The sequence below is a fragment of the Sciurus vulgaris genome, assembly GCF_902686455.1.
Source record: "Sciurus vulgaris genome assembly, chromosome: X".
Lineage (NCBI taxonomy): Eukaryota > Metazoa > Chordata > Mammalia > Rodentia > Sciuridae > Sciurus > Sciurus vulgaris.
The window spans coordinates 107,007,448-107,027,773 of NC_136471.1; the positions used below are offsets into that span (position 1 = coordinate 107,007,448).

At 33.8% G+C, this 20,326-nt stretch overlaps 1 long non-coding RNA gene and 1 pseudogene across 2 annotated transcripts in view; one reads left to right on the top strand and one right to left on the bottom strand.

Moving 5' to 3' along the window:
• LOC306650734 overlaps positions 1 to 20,326 on the top strand; it is a 1,184,502-nt gene that overhangs the window by 951,225 nt on the left and 212,951 nt on the right. The window lies entirely within an intron of this gene.
• On the bottom strand, positions 1,327 to 3,493 carry LOC306650696 (RNA-binding protein 39-like; annotated as a pseudogene). Its single transcript, XR_013766788.1, has 2 exons — positions 3,403 to 3,493; positions 1,327 to 3,190 (listed from the first exon to the last, which is right to left on the bottom strand). The product of XR_013766788.1 is annotated as an RNA-binding protein 39-like (transcript).

Below are 20,326 nucleotides of genomic sequence, written 5' to 3' on the forward strand. Positions count from 1 at the left end.
CTTAAACACTGAGCCACGTCCCCAGTCTATTTTTTATATTTTATTTAGAGACAGGGTCTTACTGAGTTGCTTAAGGCCTTGCTAAATTGCTGAAGCTGTCTTTGAACTTGTGATCCTACTGCCTTAGCCTCCCAAGCTACTAGGATTACTGGTGTACCCACTGCACCCAGCCAGAACAGGTCTTCATCTTTCTTTAGCACCAGAAACTGGCCAAGAACTACATAGGTCTTTTCAAAGCCCCCGTCTTCCAGCTCCTTGCCCAGGATATTACTAATCCAGCCAGGCTTGCCACTGGCATTTTTCCCCACAGGCTCTGCCATGAAGTCTCCTGATCAGGCTTAATAGGCAGTTCTGGCTCCTATAAGTGCTCCTCATTTTATTCTTTTCCATGTGGATGTCCAGTTTTCTTAGCTTATTTTCTATTGCTATAACTAAATCCACTGGGAAATTTATAAAGAATAGAGATTTATTTAGGTAATGGTTTTGGAGGTTGGAAAGTCCAAGAGCATGGCAAAGACATCTGGTGAAGGCCTTAATACATCAGCATGACAGAGAGCTTTACATTGCAAGAGAGTGCAAGTGTCCCAGAGAGAGTTCACTTTTATACAAAGCCAGTCCTATGAGAGTGACTCTAATCCATTAATCCATTCATGAGAGTAGATCTCTCATTAATCTATTTATTCATTCAAGAGGGCAGAGGGATTAATGTTCTAACACATGAACTCAGGGGCACATTCAAACTATAACAACACTGGAACTAACATACACAGCCATCTTTATAAATGGTGGTAAAAACTGGACCTATCGTTGGTTTCAATGGGAAACCCTCTTGTGTTTACCATTACACAGGTTTTTCCTACTATTTTGGAATGGGTAGTCTTTATTTCATAGAGAAATACTTTTTCTTGTTTAATAAATCGATTTTTTAAAAAAAACTTATTAGTAGAAATTATAGATTCACAACAAAATCGTGAATAATCTACAAGAAGTTCTCATATATCTCCTTTTTACCTACTTAGATTCTTCTACTATCAGCATTCACACAAGTGTATAGTCATGAACCAACATTGCTCTATCAATATTGACCAAAGTTGTACCTTACATTAGGGTTCATTGTTTATGTTGTACATTTTAAGGGTTTAGAGAAATGCATAGTAATATATATTATCACTAATACAAGTAATGTCTTGCCTTTACTCTGTGATTTGTCTGTTCATCTGTGATATTCCCCAAACCCTGGCTACCACTGATCCATTTAATAGCTCTATGATTTTCTTTTTTTTTTTTTTTCCCTGTTAACATTTTTATTTTTTCAAGGTAACAGGAATTGTATACAAATGACAGTAGACCCTTGCCTCTTTATTTTTATCTAAATAAAAGATAACTCAAGATGAATTCTCAAGAAAAAAAAAAAAAGCTATGTACATAAGGGACTATATCTTCCTTCATCGTCTACTTGGAACCAGTAGTTGTGTTGCTGTCATAGAATCAGAGAAGAGGTTGTGGTAAGTTGGAAGAGGTACATAGGCTGCTGTTATCATTTTACCAGCAAACCACCTGCCATGCAATGCATTGACGGCAGCAATAGCTGCAGCAATTGACGGGCACTTCACATACACATTGCCCTGAGCGGAATTCTTGTCAACATAAATATGGATGACTCCACCATGTTTATTACATTCTTCAATCACATCATCCTTAATCTCTGTATCCCATCCAACTTCTTCTTCTGTTTGAGGGTTAAACATGTTAGAAAGTTGGAAACACTGTGTTGCAAGTGGTTGAACAGAGGCAGCTGCAGCTAAAGCTGAAGCTTCAGTCTGTTGGGAAAGTCGTGTTTGCAAATCTATAACAAAAGAGAATTCTGCCACAGCACCAAATGCCAAAGAGCCACTCATTTGTAAAGCCTGCTGGGCTGCTGGTGGAATCTGCAAACCTGTACCCTCAGCAAGTCTTGCCATTAATTGGAGACGACCAGTAGTTCCCAGGTCAATTCCAGTCCTTTCCAGTTCGTCACTGTCCAAAAATGAACTAGCACTGGACGCATCAGTACGTTCAGTAACATGACCAACTTTCATTGGCCTTCCTGCTAGTTCATATCCATTAAGTTGTTCCAAAGCCTTTTTGGCACATTCTGAGTCAGAAAATGTAATAAATCCATAACCCTTAGAACGACCTGTTTCACTATCCATCATAAGCTGGATACTTTCAATTCTTCCAAAAGGCTCAAAAATCCCCCGAAGCTTATCTTCAGTTATGTTAAAGTGTAATGAGCCCACATAAAGTCTCATAGGTCCTGCACTTCCCTTTTGTAAATTGTTTGCCATTGCTGCAGCTCTATTTTTTTCTGCCTGTGATGCCTGTACTATGATCGGTACTCCTAAAACTCGCTGGCCAGTTAATCCTATTGCTAGAGGCACTGTGCTAACGTCAACAAACTCCACATAAGCAATTCCTTTGGAACGTCTTGAATTTCTATCAGAGATCATCCTCACATCTCGAACCTTTCCTACTGTGGAGAAAAACTCTTCCAAATCTCTTGGTTGAATTCTTGCTGCCAACTGCATGCAGAAAACTGTTCTTGCATCTCTTTCTTCAGGAGTTAGATTATCAATAGGTTCCCTCACAGGGCTCTTGTCTTTTCTGAATGGACTTTTTCTTCGGGAACGTCGTCTGCTTAATTTGATGCTATGAGGCAACCCAATCTTTCCTCGGATGGCACTGTTAAATTTTGGTCCGGAGTAGGGACTTCTGTAGCGTCCTCGGAATCTTCGATCTCGACTTCTTGAGCGGCTTCGTCTCCTTTCTTTGCTTCTACTTCGCTTCCGTTCCCGACTTTTGCTCTTTTTCCTTTCTCTATCTCTACTTCGCTTTCGTTCCTTACTTTTGCTTCGTTTTCGTTCATGACTGCGACTTCTGCTCTTGCTTCTCCTTCTGGAATCTTGAAACCCACACTCCAATCACAAGGAGATGTAGAGCTTTCCAAGGAGGCAGAAACTTTGTTTTTTGCTACGTTCTTCATGGCCGTTAGCACTGCTCAACTTGTTCTCATCCTTATGATTGACAGTTCACACTGGAATCAAAGGTGAATTCGTGGGAGTAGAGATGAGATATCGTTAGGCAAGTCTTCTTGTAAGGAGCCTCAAGCATTGCTTCAATATCAATATCGTCTGCCATTTTCTCTAAACGCCTACGCGGGCTTTGGGGCGCCTGTAGTACTTGTCCCGAGTCCGCTGCGCTGCTACTACTACTGCTGCTGCTGCCGCCGCCGCCGCTGCCGCTGTTGCTACTGTTAAGCCCCTAGGCCCAGGCCGCGGTACCGCCCAGCCCGTATATCGGGCTCCGAGGGCGACTAGGCCCCAGCGAATCTAAAAGAAACAATGGGATTAGAAGAGCCCGTACGTAGGAGCAGGACGGCGGCTCGGCAGCACAGGATCCACCCCTGCGACAGCGTCGGCAAGCTCCCTGAAATGGCGGCCGATGCTTCCCGGTACTCACATTCACTAACACACATCAGCTCTATGATTTTCTAGAATGTCAGAGTTAGAATCATATATAAGTAGCCTTTTCAAATTGGCTTATTTTATTTAATAATATGCATTTAATTTTGTTCTATGACTTTTCATAGCTTCATATCTCATTTATTTTTTACATGTGATATATTTATGTATGCACATATGCACATATTTATTTTCTGCATGCATCTGTTCTTTATGTCTTCATAGAGAATTACCAGCCTCTCAACTCCAGTGAGAGATTCTGTGGTATTCACTGACATTTACAGACACTTGTTTGTGCCATTTTTATTTTTTAGAAGTTCTGTATTAGAATTATTCAAACAGTTCAAACTATTTTTTAATCTGTTGAGCCTTTTCTTTTTAAGGCATATAATATCTCACTCTTGTATCCATTTCTATCTCCATAGCCTCCTAAGAATTTTGAATTTGTGACTTTCTTTTAGTTTTCTTCTTCCATTTTTCTTTTTTTTTTTTTAATTTTCTGGAAAGTCTTCATCTTTTACAAAAAGCTAGCCTTCCAAAGTAGGATTATAGTGAATGAATGCAAGTCTGTAGTAATAACGCTGTCACAGAGGAAGGGATGAAACAATAATCTTGAGCCATAGGTTTATTATCATCATATGTAGCCTCTAATCAAGAGAAGTATGGAGAATATCTTACTTCCCACAATGAAAAGTAACATTACCTTGAACTATGGGATAATTACATAGGCTACTACTGTCGAATTCATATATATTTACTTCTACATTTAAGAATGATTCCTTCATTGTTCTGAGCAATGGGAGTAGAGATTACTGATTCCAAATTAGGGAAATGTTCATATAATTAATGGCCTGTTGCTGTGATAAATTTCTTGATCTTTAAATAATATTCAGCATCTGTCTCCATGCACTTTCCTTTCCATGTCTGCATATACAACACATGTAGTAGATTTATAAGCTGACAGTTAGATGCAAAAAATATTAAACTGAGTTAAATGCTAATCAGAAGTAGGAAAAGCCATGCAGCCAAATTTCCAGTTTTTTCTTTCATCACATGGTGATGCATAGAAATCAGCTTATCAGCAGACTGAATATCTACCACTACCTCATAAAGAACTCTTGCAAGAAAATACTTTGAATGTGAATACAAGCTTTAACAAAAGGGGAATTACAATTCAGGGTTAATTCCTTTTTCAGATAGGTTATTTGGTATTTTTTAAATCTTTCATTGCTCAGGATTTTAAACATTTTTTTAATGGAAAAAAGAAAATTGCATATATTTACCATGTACAACATGACGTTTTAAATACATATAGATTGTGGAATGATTAAATCTAGTTAATTACAAGTGCATTACTGCACATAGTTAACATTTTTTGGTAATAGCACTTAACATTTACTATCAGCATTTTTAAGAATTCAATGTATTGCTATTAACTATAGTCATCATGCTATACAATAGATCTTTTGATCTTATTCCTTTTATCTAATTGGAATTTTGTGTCCATTGACCAAAATTAATAAGATTATTTTAAAAACAGGATTTTAATTGCATCCAGATGTTTTTCCCAGTCTATGATGTTTTTTGTATTCCTCACATCTTTTGCTATAATTGTGTTAATAATTTCCCCAATATTTATAATCATTCTTGTATTTCTCAATCAAATCTTACTTGATCATTGGGTAATATCATTTTTTAAAAGTATAAAATTAATTCATACTTATTATAGAAATAAAAGCAGAGTAAAGAGATGTGAAGTAAAAAACGTTTTTGCATATTTCAATAACTAAAAGTTCAGACACAACTATCACTAAAATTTTTTACATATTTGTCCAAAGACCAATACACATTCACTTTCTTCAAACATAAGGTTTTATGCATACACACATGCATCATAAAACAAATGAAAATATTATGAGATAATTCCATTATTGTATGTGATCCTGAAGCAGACCAGAGAGCCCCCACCCAGAAGACCCTTACCATAATTAAACAGAAACCTCCACTACATTTGTAACATAAGTTCCTCTTCCTGTTAGGAAACTATATAGCAGAATATCAGCAAAAATTTCTTCAAAAAACTCAATGTGGGATAGGACTTCCTATTTTTTTGTGAGGACTAAGTTTCTTAGTTTTGCAAAAGCTAAATTTGGCTGTAGTCTTGATGATGTTACTGTAAAATTTCTGATTAGTCTTTAAAAAATGGGACAAAAAGTACTTGTCATGTAAACCTTCAAACCCCTCCTCCCATTGGGTATAAAGTTCAAAGAATTTCCAGAGAAATATTTAGGCGATAGCCCCTTTGAACCCTGCAGCCAATAAACCTTCCTGAAAATTCCTCAGGTGTCCAGCCTCTTCTGTCCTACATTAATACAGTCTGATATTCTATCCTATCCTATTCTATCCTATCCTATCATCTTCTTATTCTATTTTGAAAATGTGCTAGTACAGAAAACATTAAATAATTTTGTGACAATGAATCACAAGCTAAAACAAAATTCATTGTTCATAGGGGCTCAATAAAAGAGTGAAATTGGGTCCTGGGTTTAAACATGTATAGTGAGGTGGAATGTTTCCTGTTTCATGGACTTACTGTAAGTTTTTTTTTTTTAAAGATTATGACATTCAGATAACTGAAGTTGTTCTGCTTAGTATATATTTATAAGGATCTTTGCTTATATATGTGGGACAAGCCTTGAATCACATGTAAACAGAAAAAAACACTCTGATTTTTACTCCTGAATTTAACAGCTACTCTGATATTTATATTTCCAAATGTGGGATTTCCTTCTGTGAGACATCTCTCTTATCCATGAATAACACAGCTGAGAATACCTTCACATCAAAGATATTTCTAAACAATATATGAATAAACTGTCATTTATTGAGTATTTGCTTTGATCCATTTATTTGGCTGAGGGCTCTTTTTTTCTTGAAGTCATGGCACACTTTTACTTTAAGGTCATGCTCCAGGAAGATCACACTCAAAAACATAACTTCTAGGAGTGTATATCTATCACTATCAAGTGAAAATGAAGAAAATATTGTGTGCAAGGATGTTTTTTGGTAAACTGGTATTGAGAGTTCAAGGACAATTTTAACATTATTTCCAGAGTGATATTAACTTCAATTTAAAAATTAGTAGATATTCTGTATAGAGCAGTATAAATGATAAAATTCTAGATAAAGAATGCTGAGCTTTGATACTCTAGTATTAAACAGTTCCAAGACAGGGCAGTCATGTGTGCTCATTGTACATTAAAATACACAATTTTAATGTCTTACACAAAGAATCTTTTACAGAAAAATCCTAGGTGGATGTTAGGATATTACAACATATAAGTATTATTTTTAAAAAAAAAAATTTTAAAAAAGGAAAATCTGAATTGAGCATAAAATTACTTTAGGAAGACTATAGATGATCATTCATTATCAATGTCTACTGAAAATTATTATAATTTATTAGTTCTCTTAATTATTTCAAGTAAGCTATTTAAATGATTACCATTTAGCTGAATATTTTAAAATAATTTCCTCGAGACTGTTTTGTATTATAATCAGATTTAATAGGAAACAGACATCCAGAATTTGGAATTGGCTTCATATTTATTTAGTTTCAAGTCAGAGTAATGCTCACACCTAGGACTAACAGCTCATGTTACAAAACTAGTACTTAATTAATCTGTCATTGGGTATCTGTACATTGTAGGTGCAGTCTTATTACCTATTAAAAGAGGATAACCTAATGATCCCTAGGAGAAGACAGATGGAGAAGAGTACCTTCAGAAACAAAATTGATCTAATTACATTTTAATGTACATATAAATATGCCAAAATAAAACCCACCATTCTGTATAATTAGCATTCACCAATCAAAAAAGAAGAATATATATAAAGTACTGGGAAAATGTCAATATCAGTTGTATCCTAAATGTTTGATGTTGAAGATTTGGGTAATTTTCCTTTAGTATGTTGTATTAACTGTATAAATTTTCATCTTAACTTAAACATACACATACACATGTACATTTATTTGGTATATTAGGAAGAAAATATTTATCATAAATTTTTTTACTAATAAATATGATTGTGTGAGTTGCTATTGCCAAACTAAATATTAAATATCTTATAACACATCTGTGTGGAATAATTTTCAAAGCATAAAGTTGAGTAATGATGAGTAAAAACATCAAACCATAGGTAAGGAATCATTTCTATGAAGATAAAGAGCAATATTAAATAATGTATTTATATGGGCATACATGTGTGGTAGATCTTTTTTATAAAAATACATTTATTAAAAAATGCACATTAAATTAATCTATATATTACTAGTCAGAGCAGCTTACAAAATGTCAGAATGCATCACAGAACTGGGCAACCACAATGAAAAATTACCATGTGCCTAGTGGCTAAGCTCAACACCTTGATTACAGCTTTATGATTTGCAGAAAATTTTTAATAATGATTCCTAAAACAATCAATTTAATTTCCCCTAAAACTTTTACAGAACCTATACTACTTTTTTAAATTGTCAAACTTTACGAACATTTTATTAATGGACTTCTTTTTTTTAATTCTTTTTTTTTTTTTTTTTTTTTTTTTTTTTGTGGTGCTGGGGATTGAACCCAAGGCCTTGTGCATGCAAGGCAAGCACTCTACCAATTGAGCTATATCCCCAGCCCTGGACTTCACTTTTAATATAGTTTTCAATTTGCAGAAAAATTGCAAAGGTTACAAACAGTTCCCCTTACCCAACCCAGTTTCCCCTCATACACATTTTACATTAGTATATATACATTTGTTATAATTAATGAACAAATATTAATATACTATTATTGATTAAAGTCCATAGTTTATTATGATTTCTTTAATTTATATTTGATATCTATTTTCTGTTCCATGACCTCATCCAGCATACCCATTGCATTAACTTGTCCTGGCTTCTTGTATCTGTGAAAGTTTCTCAGATTTCCTTATCTTGGAGGACTTTTATAGTTTTCAGGAATAATGTTCAAGTATATTAAAGGATGCTACTAGAGGAATTTTTCTAATGCTTTTCTCAGGATTACACTGACGGCATGGCTTCTTGGGAGGAAGACAACAAAGGTAAATATTATTTATACTGCATCATATCAAAGATACATACAATCAACATTATTTATGATAGTTAACGTTGACCTTGATTACTTGTCCAAGGTTATTAATAACTGTGAAGTTATTTTTTATATCTCTTTCCCTAGTGTCCTCTTTGAAAGGACATCACTATGCCCACCCCATACCTAAGAAGTAGTTTTTCCACTTCTAATGTGCAGTATCTGCATAAATTGTTTGGAACTGCTCAGCACAATTTGTTTACTTTTCACTTTTATATATTTATTCAATGATTTATTTAAGTATGAATTCATGAATATTTGTTTTGTTTTATACTATAATCCAATACTACTTAATTTATTTTATTGCTCAAAACTTCTAACTTTGTCCTTTGAAAACTCTTTCAGTTGGCTTATGTGCCCCATTGATATGATGTCCATTATATGCCTATGGATTATTTTTTTAAAACATTTCTTCTGGACTGGGGTTGTGGCTCAGTGGTAGAGCACTTGCCTAGCATGTGAGAGGCACTGAGTTCCATCCTCAGCACCACATAAAAATTAAATAAATAAATAAAGTAAAAAGAAATGCCTATTTAACTCCAAGGGGTGAGAAGAGGAAGTTTAAAATACTTTTTTTTTTTTCTTTCTTACTTTCTGGTATTAAAATACGTTTCAGACTTCTGGATTTTTTAAAAATAAATTTCATTATGTATATTTGAGGCTTACAACATGATGTTGTTTGGGACACATATAGATAATAAAATGGTAACTATACTGAAGCAGATGAACATATCTATCATTTTATAAAGCTACTTTTATTGAAAACAGCAGCTAAAATCTGCTTATTTAACCAAAATCCCTTATTCAATACAATTGAATTAACTTTAGTCCTCATGTTGTACTTTGTATCTCTCGACTTTTTCATTCTACATACTTTGTATTCTTTGACTTACATTCATCTTTTCCTCCCTGTCCCCACTTGGCAACAATTGTTTCATTCTTTATCTCTAAGTATTTAACATCTTAATATTCCAGGAGGATCACAAACTCAAAGCCAGCCTCAGCAACTTAGCCAGACCCTGTCTCAAAATTAAAAACAAAAAGGGCTGGGGATGTGATTCAGTGGTTAAGCATCCCTAGGTTCAATTCCCTGTACTCCCCCTGCCAAAAAAATCTTTACTATTCCACATATAAGTGAGATTATGCAATGTTTTCTTTCTGTATCTGTTTAATTTCACTTACCATAATATTTGCCAGGTTCATTCTTGTTGTGGGAAATGGTAGGCTATCCTTTTTCTTTTTTAAGGCTAAATAATATTCTGTTGTGAATGTTTATTTTTTCTTTATCCATTTATCTGTCAATGGACAGTTAGATTGTTTCCATATCTTAGCTATTATGAATTATGCTGCAGTGGATATGAGAGTACAGAAATCTTTACAAGGTGGCAATTTCATCTTCTTTGAGTATATACCATGAAAAGGAATGGGTTACACAAGAGGTTTATCTTGTTTACTTCCTGCCCCAGTCCTAGATCAGGGGTTTTTCCATGGAGCACAGATTCTTTTTATTGTAGACTAAAAATTAAATTGAAAAAGATCTAAACTGAGGCATATTGACTACTACTAGCATTTTTTTTACTTGTCTTTTTTTTTTTTTTTTTTTTCTTTTTTGGTTCCAGGGATTCAACTCATGGGATTAAATCACATCCCCAGCCCCCTTTTTTATTTTGAGACAGCGTCTCAATAAGTTGCTTTGAGCCTTTGCTAAGTTGCTGAAGCTGACTTTGAACTTGTGATACTCCTTCCTCAGCCTCCTGAGCCACTGGGATCACAGGCATGCACCATCGTGCCCAGCAGTTCGGTTTTTTGTTTTTTGTTTTTCTTTTCCCTCTGACTTCTTTCAAGATTTTTTTACTCTGTCTTCAATTTTTTGCAGTATATGATATGCTTAGTGTAAGCTTTTTGTTATTCATGTTGCTTGGTGTTCTACAAGATTTCTGGATTTGTGGTTTGGTGTCTGCCATTAATTTGAAATATTTTCAACTATTATTATTTCAAATATCTTTTGTTGCTTTCTTTTTCTCTGATATTCCTATTATTGCAAATTTAATATCTTTTCTCTATCTTATAATTTTTGCTTAGTCCATTCCTTTTCTTCTTTTATTTTTCTTTTTACATTTCAATCTGTTAAGTTTCTATTATGGTTTGGATATGAGGTATCCCCCAAAAGCTTGTGTGAGAGACAATGCAGGAATAGTCATGAGAGCTGTAACCTAACTAGTAGATTAATCCATTCAATAGATTAATAATTTGAATGGATCAATGAGTGGTATCTGTAGGTAGGTAGGGTATGACTAGAGGAAGTACGTCACTGAGGGCATGTCCTTGCGGATTATATTGTCCCTGGCTCCTTGCACTCAAGCTCTCTCTCTCTCTCTCTCTCTCTGCTTCCTGACTGTTATGAACTGAAGCTTTCCTCCACCATGCCCTTCTGCCATGTCTTGCCTCATCTTGGGCCCAGATGTATGGAATCTGTTGACCATGGACTACACCTCTGAAATTCTGAGTCCAAATAAACTTTTCTTCCTCCAAGTTGTTCTTGTTGGGTACTTTGGTCACAACAACAAAAAGTTGACTAACAGCTTCTATTGATGTACCTTTAAGTTCACAAATTCTGTCCTCAGATCTGTGCAGTATACTGATGAACCCATCAAAGATATTTTTTATTTGTTAGAGTCTTTCTGATTTCTAGCATTTCCTAGTGATTCTTCCTTAGAATTTTATTTATATTATCCATTGATTCCTTAATGTTATCTACTTTTAATATCAGAGTCCTTCACATATCATAGTTATTTTAAATTCCCAGATGATAATTCCAAACTGTACACCATATCTAAGTCTGGATCCCATGCTTGATTTATCTATTTCAGTTGTATTTTTTCTATTTTTTCTCCCCTTTGGAGTGACCAGAAAGATACTGGATGCTGGAGTTGGTTAATAGAATTCCTTACCCTGATTATGTAAGACTCTAATAAAGGAGTTTCTCTTGATTAGAAGGTGTTTATTGTGAAGAATACCCTGAGAACATTTCAATACGGTTATTTCCCCTCTTCCTCTTCACAAGCATCTGGAGATTATTTATTGGGCCTTAATCTGGAGAAAGCTGTGAGGTTGCTGGAAGTAAAGCAGATAAAAGTGTGGGGCACTCCTAAGCCTGGAATGCTACTAGTTTCTTTCTCTTAAACTAATCCACACTTAGCCTCCAGTCATTTGTCAAAATTTCTATATAAGCTTTCCTACTAGTTTATGACTCCAGTGCTTTCTACTCCAAGTAAGTTCATCTAGGTTATATTTGACATTCTCTCCAGATTTCAGGGTGGCAATTTACCTTGTGATTTCAATTCTCTTATGGGTCTAAAAATCATTGATTTTCAGCTTAAATATTCTTCTTGTAAGGATAGAAAGGATGACTTCCAAGCTTTTTAGATGTCAACCTGAAACTCGAAGTCCATTATTCACTTTTAAATGAAATGGATACTTGACAGGGCAACCCCACATCCACTATGCTTCTGAATAATGCCTAAGCAAATATGCATTCTGCATATCTATAAGAAATATATTTTATTATCTTGATTTACTGTAGCTTATTTTCTGGAGTTCTCTTTCATTAAAATCCAACAATTTATAATACTTTACATTAAGACTGTCTAGAGTTCCATAAGGAAAGCAAGACACCTTTTATACTTTTTTTCCGTTACTCTACACAAATTTTTGGTTACTAGGCAATAAAATGTAAGTGAGTGTCATTATTGTTTGAATGTTATAATATGCTATTCTTACTTCACTATAGGAGATATTAACAATCTAAACCAGAAGCCAGAGAACTAAATGCTATTGTTTCCTTTCTTAAATTGTCAAACTTTATTTGAATGTTGTTAAATGTCATCTATTTTTACTAGAATTTCAAAGGAATATGAGATGATGAAGCGTTTAAAAAGCCATGAAAGCTTTCCTTGAGAATGAGTGAGTGAGTTGATTTTTTTATGAGTAGCAAGAACATAGAAGGGCATTAAAGAAAGGTGATTCAACAGGAGCACAGCTGTAGAGAGAAAGTGGTATACTAAAAATATGTTTTGTAGTGAGTTTGATATGGCAACAGGATATTTACATGGTAATATCCAGGCAAATGAGTCTCCAAAGGTGGGAATAGATTAAAAAAAAAGTAGAGTTGCACCTGTGTAGTATTTTTTCTAGCCACGTCTGAAGTTATACAGGTGAAGCTAAGGAATAGATGATTGTTGTATATTGGTTACACTAATAATTAAAACTTCATCAATGCCTGAGGCAGAAATAAAATGAAGGAAAATCAGTAAATATATTTAGAAGAGTTTGTAAACAGTGAGGGATTATAGTGTCATGTGAATGGATAAAAACAGACTAATATGAAAGAGAACATTCAACACTTGTCTTGCTGAGTCCGGCTTATTTCACTTAGCATGATGTTCTTCAGTTCCACCCACTTACCAGAAAATACCACAGTTTCATTCTTCTTTATGGCTGAATAAAACTCTTTTATGTACATAGGCCACATTTTCTTTATCCATTCATCCACTGATGAGCACCTGGACTGTTTTCATAATTTGGCTATTGCCAATTGGGCTGTTATAAACATTGATATGGAAGCTGCAGCAAGGAGAAAAATAAAGTATGTCTGTGGTTGAGGTTAGATACCATAAACAAATAGGGAAGATCAGTGGATGGAAGCAGGACATTGAGAGGAAGGAAAGAGGGAACAGAAAGGGGAGGAAATGTGGAATGAATTTGACAAAATTTTGCTATGTACATTTATGAATATACCCAAGTTTATTTCACCTTTATGTTTATCTATAAAGCACCAATTAAAATATATAAATAAATGAGTGAAAGGAAGACCAGTAGTGAAGAGAAAAGGGAATGGGGTTGGGGGTAGAGAAGGAAATGAAGAGTACCAGGCACTGGAACGGAGTAAATTAAATTTCACACATGTAAGATTTTGTCAAAATTAGTTCAACTCTTGTGTATAACTATAAAGCACTAATAAAAGCCAAAAAATTAAGTATAAAATACAGACTAATAAAAATGGTAAGCTGCATGAAAGGTTGAATGACAGATTGAGTTTAAACATTGAATCTAATATGGTTATTGACATTCCCAATTCTTCAGATAAGCCTTTGAAAGTTTTTATACTCAGACAACATTAGCCATTTCATCCTATGTAATCTGTATGTCCTTTCCCTCAGTGATGCATTTTATTACCTCTCTAGTCATGTTGGTTATCTTTCTATCACTATGAAAAAATGCCTGAAGAAAAAAAAAAAAACTTGGGCTGTGACTGTGGCAGAGTGCTTGCCTAGCATGTGTGAAGCTCTGGGTTTGATTTCAGCACCACATAGAGACAAAATAAAGACTCATTGACAACTAAAAGAATTTTTTTTCTTTTTAGAAGGAAAGATTTATTTTGGTTCACAGTTTCAGAGGTTTCAGTCCATGGTCAGTTGGTACCATTGTTTCTGTACCTGTGATGAGACTGTAGGTCATGGAAGGAAGGACATGGTAATGGTAAAGCGAATCTGCTTAACTCATTTGCCAGGAAGCAAAATGAAAAGATGGGGCAAGGGATAAGGTATAGTCCCAAAAGGAACACCCTCAAAGACACACTCCCTTAGGTTCCGCCTTCCTATTGTCCATTCATCTATAAATCCATTAATAGATTAATCTGTTGATGTGGATAGTCACTTATGATCCAGTCACTTCCCAAAAGCCCCACTTCTGAACATTGCAGCATTGGGAACCAAAGCTTCAACACATGAGCCTTTGGGGACATTCCAGATTCCTAACAGTGTATTTCATTTCCTGTGGACATGAGGAGTTTAAAGTTTGAGCAAAGCACTAGGACATTTTGAGAGATTTTATCATTAAATTTTGGATGAAGAGTATATTGAACAATATTCATCTCCCAGGATAACTCCTGACCCTCTTGTATATACAGTGACAGATTCTTGGTCCCCTCACCTGCACATCAAACTATCTAGACTCCACAAATATATATATATTTGCCATTATAATATTCTTCTTCTATACATCAATTTACTTTGGTAATTTTTTATGTTTAATTAGTTTCTTTACTGGTGACCAGTAGTAAGTGACCTTAATATGAACAACAAAACAATCTCAGACCACATGGCTAAAATCGGGTCTTTCTATACATTATTGATATCACTGAAAATGATAATAAGAAAAAATGGATTAGAAGAAAAATTGTAAACCTAAAATAAAAACCTTCAGCCAATTAAGAGTGACTATAATCAGGCAGTTCACTTCAACAAGAAACAACAGTAAGTAAAATAGAATTGGGATGTATTTTTAACATTATGAAATACTTCAATGAAAACAACACGTTCTCAGTATAATCAATGAAATAATGTAAAGATGCATAAATAAGTCAGTAATAATGCTTTTTATCTTATTTTTACCTCTTAATACCGTACAAACCAATGTGAACTTTCTGACATTCTTCCTTATTTATCTTCATGAATATTTAGACAAACATAAATACCTCTGCATATTGCTTTCCTCAGTTAAGAACACTTTTTGAACACATTGTTAGGTTTTATTCAGAGATCTATATGCTTAAAAATAAGGAGATGTTGCACACACCAAAAAAGGCAACTTTGTGATGTGATGAATATGTTAATTATCTTGATTATGGTAATCATGTCATAATGTATATGTATATCAAAACATCATGCTGTATGTCTTAAATATATACAATTTTTATTTGTCAATCATACCTTAATAAAGCTGGAGAACATAAATAAAAATAAGCAGAAGCCTATAAATGCAGATAACTATCTGTAATAGTTGTATGATCATCCATAGGATAAATGTACTATATTCCATTCATTCATTTTTCTTCTCATAGTTGGTTGCTTCCCAGTTTTGTTCCCTACAACTAAATGTAAAAACACCACTATATAATGGTGCTTTTATTTCTATAAAATAGATTTCCCAATGTAGTTATGTCAGTCAGTTTTCCATTGCTGTGACATAATACCTAAGAAAATCAACTTAAAAGAGAGAAAAATATATTTTAGCTCATAGCTTCAATGTTTCAGACTATGATCTCTTAGGCCTGTTGCTCTGGACTTGTGGCATAGTGGTACATCATGGCAGAAACTTCTACCTGAGGAAATCTCTTCACCTTATGACAGCTAGGAATGAGAGAGAAAGAGAGAGTGAGTGAGAGAGAGAGAGAGAGAGAGAGAGAGATTCGAATCCTAATATCCCTTTCAAGGTCTGCCTCCAATGACTTAAAATTTTTTCGCTAGGATCCACCTACTAAAAGTTTCACTACTTCCCAGTGATGCCACAGACTGGTGACCAAGCCTTTAGCATGTGAACCTTTCGGGGACATTTAAGATCCAAACCCCAATAGCAGTATTTTATTTCAAGTGTGTCTGCATTTTTAGTATTTTAAAATAACTATTGAAAGATTATTTTCCCCCAAAATTATAGCATTCCTACTATGAAATTAACACAGTCGCTCAATTTCCCATATCTTTGGGGCTAGAGTTTTTGAAGAAAGAAATAGAGTTATCTGCAAGCCTCAATGCTAGATGTCTGTCTTTAGCTACTCATGAGCTGGAAGTACATGCAATGGCGAAAGAGGGAGACAGAGAAAGCTTCCAATTGAGAAGGCTAGAGGTGAAGTAGTAAATTTATGTGACGGATTTCAGTTAAGGGTAAGATATTACTAAAACTAGACATTTCTAATTATACATGAAAGACAATTTGATAACTTATGCTGCTTTTCTAGGCATTTCTGAAATGCTAAATTGTGTTTAGTAATAATAATTATTCTAATAATATGCCTACTTTGTGCCAGGCAGTATGCATAAATTATCTCTAATTTTTTCAATACCCTTGAAAGTCAAGCATGTTTTCCATTTTAATCTATGTTATATCTATTACTCTATATCTAACCTGGGTTTTCTGCAAGAGAATAATTAGATTTCTTTTTTTATACATGATAGTAAATTCTATATTTAATTGGTCTGCTTGGCAATTCACATTTAAAGTGATTATTGACATATTCGTATTAATATCTACCATACGGCAACTATTTTCTATTTGTTGTCTTTGATCTTACGGTAATTTGTTTTGTTTGGGTCTTCCACTCTTTTTCGGATTCTTTCTGGTTTCTTTCTCACTTCCCAAATTCATGTGTTGGAACTCTAATTCCCAATGTGACTGTATTTGGACATTGGACTTTTATGGAAATTACATTAAAATGAGGCTGTTAGAGTGAGGCCCTAAATCAACATATTTTATGTCCTTATAAGAAGAGAGATACCAGGAATGTGTTTACAGAGGAAAAAACACTCTGTGAGGACCCAGTGAGATGGCCATAGGCAAGCCAGAGAGAAAGTCCTCAGGAAAAAACAACTATGAAAGCCCTTCTATATTTAACTTCCAGTTTCGAGAAATGTGAAAAAAATAATTTCTGTTGTTAGTCACCCAACCTGTGGTATTTTGTTGAGGCAGTCCTAGAAGATGAATAAAATACCATTCTCTTTCCTTTCCCTCTCTTTGCATAAAAGTCATACTTCTTAATATTGTTTGTGGTTGCCCTAGACTTTGTAATAAACATTTACAACTAATCAAAGTTTACTTTCAACTAAGATTACATTGCTTCCCAGGTAGTACATGTACCTTAATAAAGGAGTATTCTCAATTCCTTCCTTGTGTCCCTTATTACACTATTGTCATTCATTTCATTTATCTAAATGCTATAATCATCAAATATGTTGTTGCAAATATTATTTAGAAAAATGATTATTTTTTGATAAAATAAGAACAAAAAAGATTTTGTTTTAGCTTTCTTTATTCCTTTCCCAACACTCTTCTTTTTTTTTCACATAGTTTCAAATTTCTGACCTATTTCATTTTCCGTGTTTGAAGAAGTTTTAACAGTTCTTGCATGGCAGGTTTACTGGTATCAAAGTTTCCTCAATTTTCATTTCTTAGATAAAGTCTTTAGTTCTTTACTTTGAGGAAGAATTTTGCTGGATACAGAATTCTAGGTAAATGTTTATTTTTTTCTTTGAACACTAAGTATTTGACTCTGTTGTCATTTTGCTTTCATTTTTTTTTTTTCTGAAGAGAAATCAGATGCACTTCTTCTCTTTAACCTTCTATAGGAAAGAGGTGTTTTTTTTCCCCCTCTGACTTCTTTGAAGATTTTCTGCCTTTGATTTTTCTGAAGTTTGAATATGAAATACATTGGTATATATTTGGGGAGCATTTATTCTTTTTGGAAGTTTCCAAACTTTCTGGAACTCTGGCTTTGTGTCTGTTATTAATTGTGGAAAATTATCTGGCATTACTACTTCAAATATACCTTCAGTTTTTTCTCTTTCTTCCCCTTCTGGTATTGCCATTTTTGTATATGTTATATATCTGTAATTGACCCATAGTTCTCAGATAGTCTATTTATGTTTTCCATTACTTTTATCTTAACATTTCAGCTTGGGAAGTTATATTGACATATCTTCAAGTTCACTGATTCTTTCCTTGGTCTTTCTCAGTGTGCTGATTCAAACAGCAAAGACATTCATTTCTATTACAATGCTTTTGATTTTCAACATTTCCTTTTGATTCTTTCATTAGGTTTCCATCTTTCTATTTACATTAGCCATCTGTTCTTGAATGTTGTCCATTTCATCCCAATATAGTCCTTAGTATGTTTATCATACTTATTTTAAGTTACAAAATCTATAAAATATGTAACTCTGCTTATGATGCTTGGTTTGTCTTCAGTTTATATTTCTTTCCTTTTAGCTTGCCATTATTTATTTTTTGCTGAAAATCAGTCATAATATATTATGCAAAAGGAACTGAGGTCAGTAGAACGTTAATGTGAAGTTTTATTTTTATCTGGCTAGGATTTAAGCTCTCTTTCTATTTTTTGTAATAGTGATCTCAGAGGCTCAAGTGTCCTATAATATCCTTATTTTTCTCTCCCATGTTGTCTGGATTTCTTGAGAAATTCCTTATTAAATTGAATCTGATTTGTAAGTTCCTTCAGCTGTAATGTCTTTTATTAATAAGGAAACATATTGATATAGTGGTAAATCATGGGGGAGAGGAAGTATTATATTGTCTTGTGGTTAGGTTTCAGTATTTTAATAAGCATCTGTCCCTGAGCGGTGACCTTTATGAGTGCTTCTCCTTCTTCATCCTCCCAACCCTTATATGAGACGAGAAGACTAATAAGGGGCTGAAGTTGGGAATTTGGGTTTTTTCTTCCCCAAGTGTGTATAGCTTCTGATAAAAGAGTTTCTCTTGAAGTTAGGACATGGTTAAGGATAACAAGAGTCCTCCAGGAGTATATCAAAATGGTTACTTCCCACTTCCCTTGTCTGAAACTGGAAGTTTTTCTTTGACCTTTTCTCTGAATAGCTGGTAGAGCTTCTGGAGATAAAACACATAAAAGTATGGGACCCACCACACCATTTTTAGCCAGACCTTCAGAAAGTTTTATTTCTCAATCTAGTCCAAACTCACTCTCCAGAAGCAATTAAGCAATTGTAAGTGTTCCTAATGGGCTCTAGCATTGACTTAAATTCCAGGTTAAATAATCCTCTATGTTCACCTGTTAAATTTCAGGAGGACAATTTGTCCAGCCATCCCAGTTACCTAATGGATCTAAGAATTGTTGATTTTCAGTTTTTTTCATTTTTTTCTTGATACAGAGATGGGAGTGATGACCTCTAAGGTCTTTATATGTCATCAGAAACCTGAGGTCACTGTTTAGCATTTTATAATTAAAAATCTCAGAAAATTCTCAGTTCTTTTTCCATTAGGCCACAGTCTCTCTACATACGCAGGATGATTTTACTTTGTTCTTTACTTTGCACCCAATAGTCTTACAATATTGTCTGACTCTTATAACCAATGGTAAGTAAAAAGAGAAAAACAATCAGTAAATCATGTTTGCTTCAAAATAAGGATTTTTGACAGTGCCTGCACCAAAAAATGTTTACAAATTCAAAGAAAAAATGCTATTTATTGTAATCACTCTCTTGTTTTTTTATAGACTTAAATATTGAATAGTAGTCAAAAAACACAAAACTTTCTTTTAAATATTCATATGGTATTCCTGTTAGTACTTTTGAAAGGAATCTTTCAAATGACCATTTACATACTTATGTGGGGGGATATCATTATCTTAGAGCTTTCATTTTCCTTAAGAATTTAATTCTTCAAGTATAATGGAAGCCCATATAAATAAGATTTTATTAATAAAAATTAGTTTGGAAAGTATTTTGTGAATAAGCCCAGAAACCAGGTGAATACATTTATATTTAAAATATTACATTAATCATGGATATTGACTGCTATCATATTATATTCTATTGCCAAAGAATTGAGAAAATATATAAAGTAGATAGCTTTAAGGACAAAATTATTCTTAATGTTTTGATCAATAAAGTTTAGATGAATTCTTAGCATTAAGAATTAAAAATGAGTGTGCTATTTTTCAAACATGAATTTGATTTATGTATTAAGCTAAAATATATGTAAATTTATGCTAGCAAATGAATTTTAATTCATTTAGTCTTTACTAGATTTTTTAAGAAGGAAAAGATTTGATGTGTGAAATAATATCAACCAGAGCACCAATAGTAG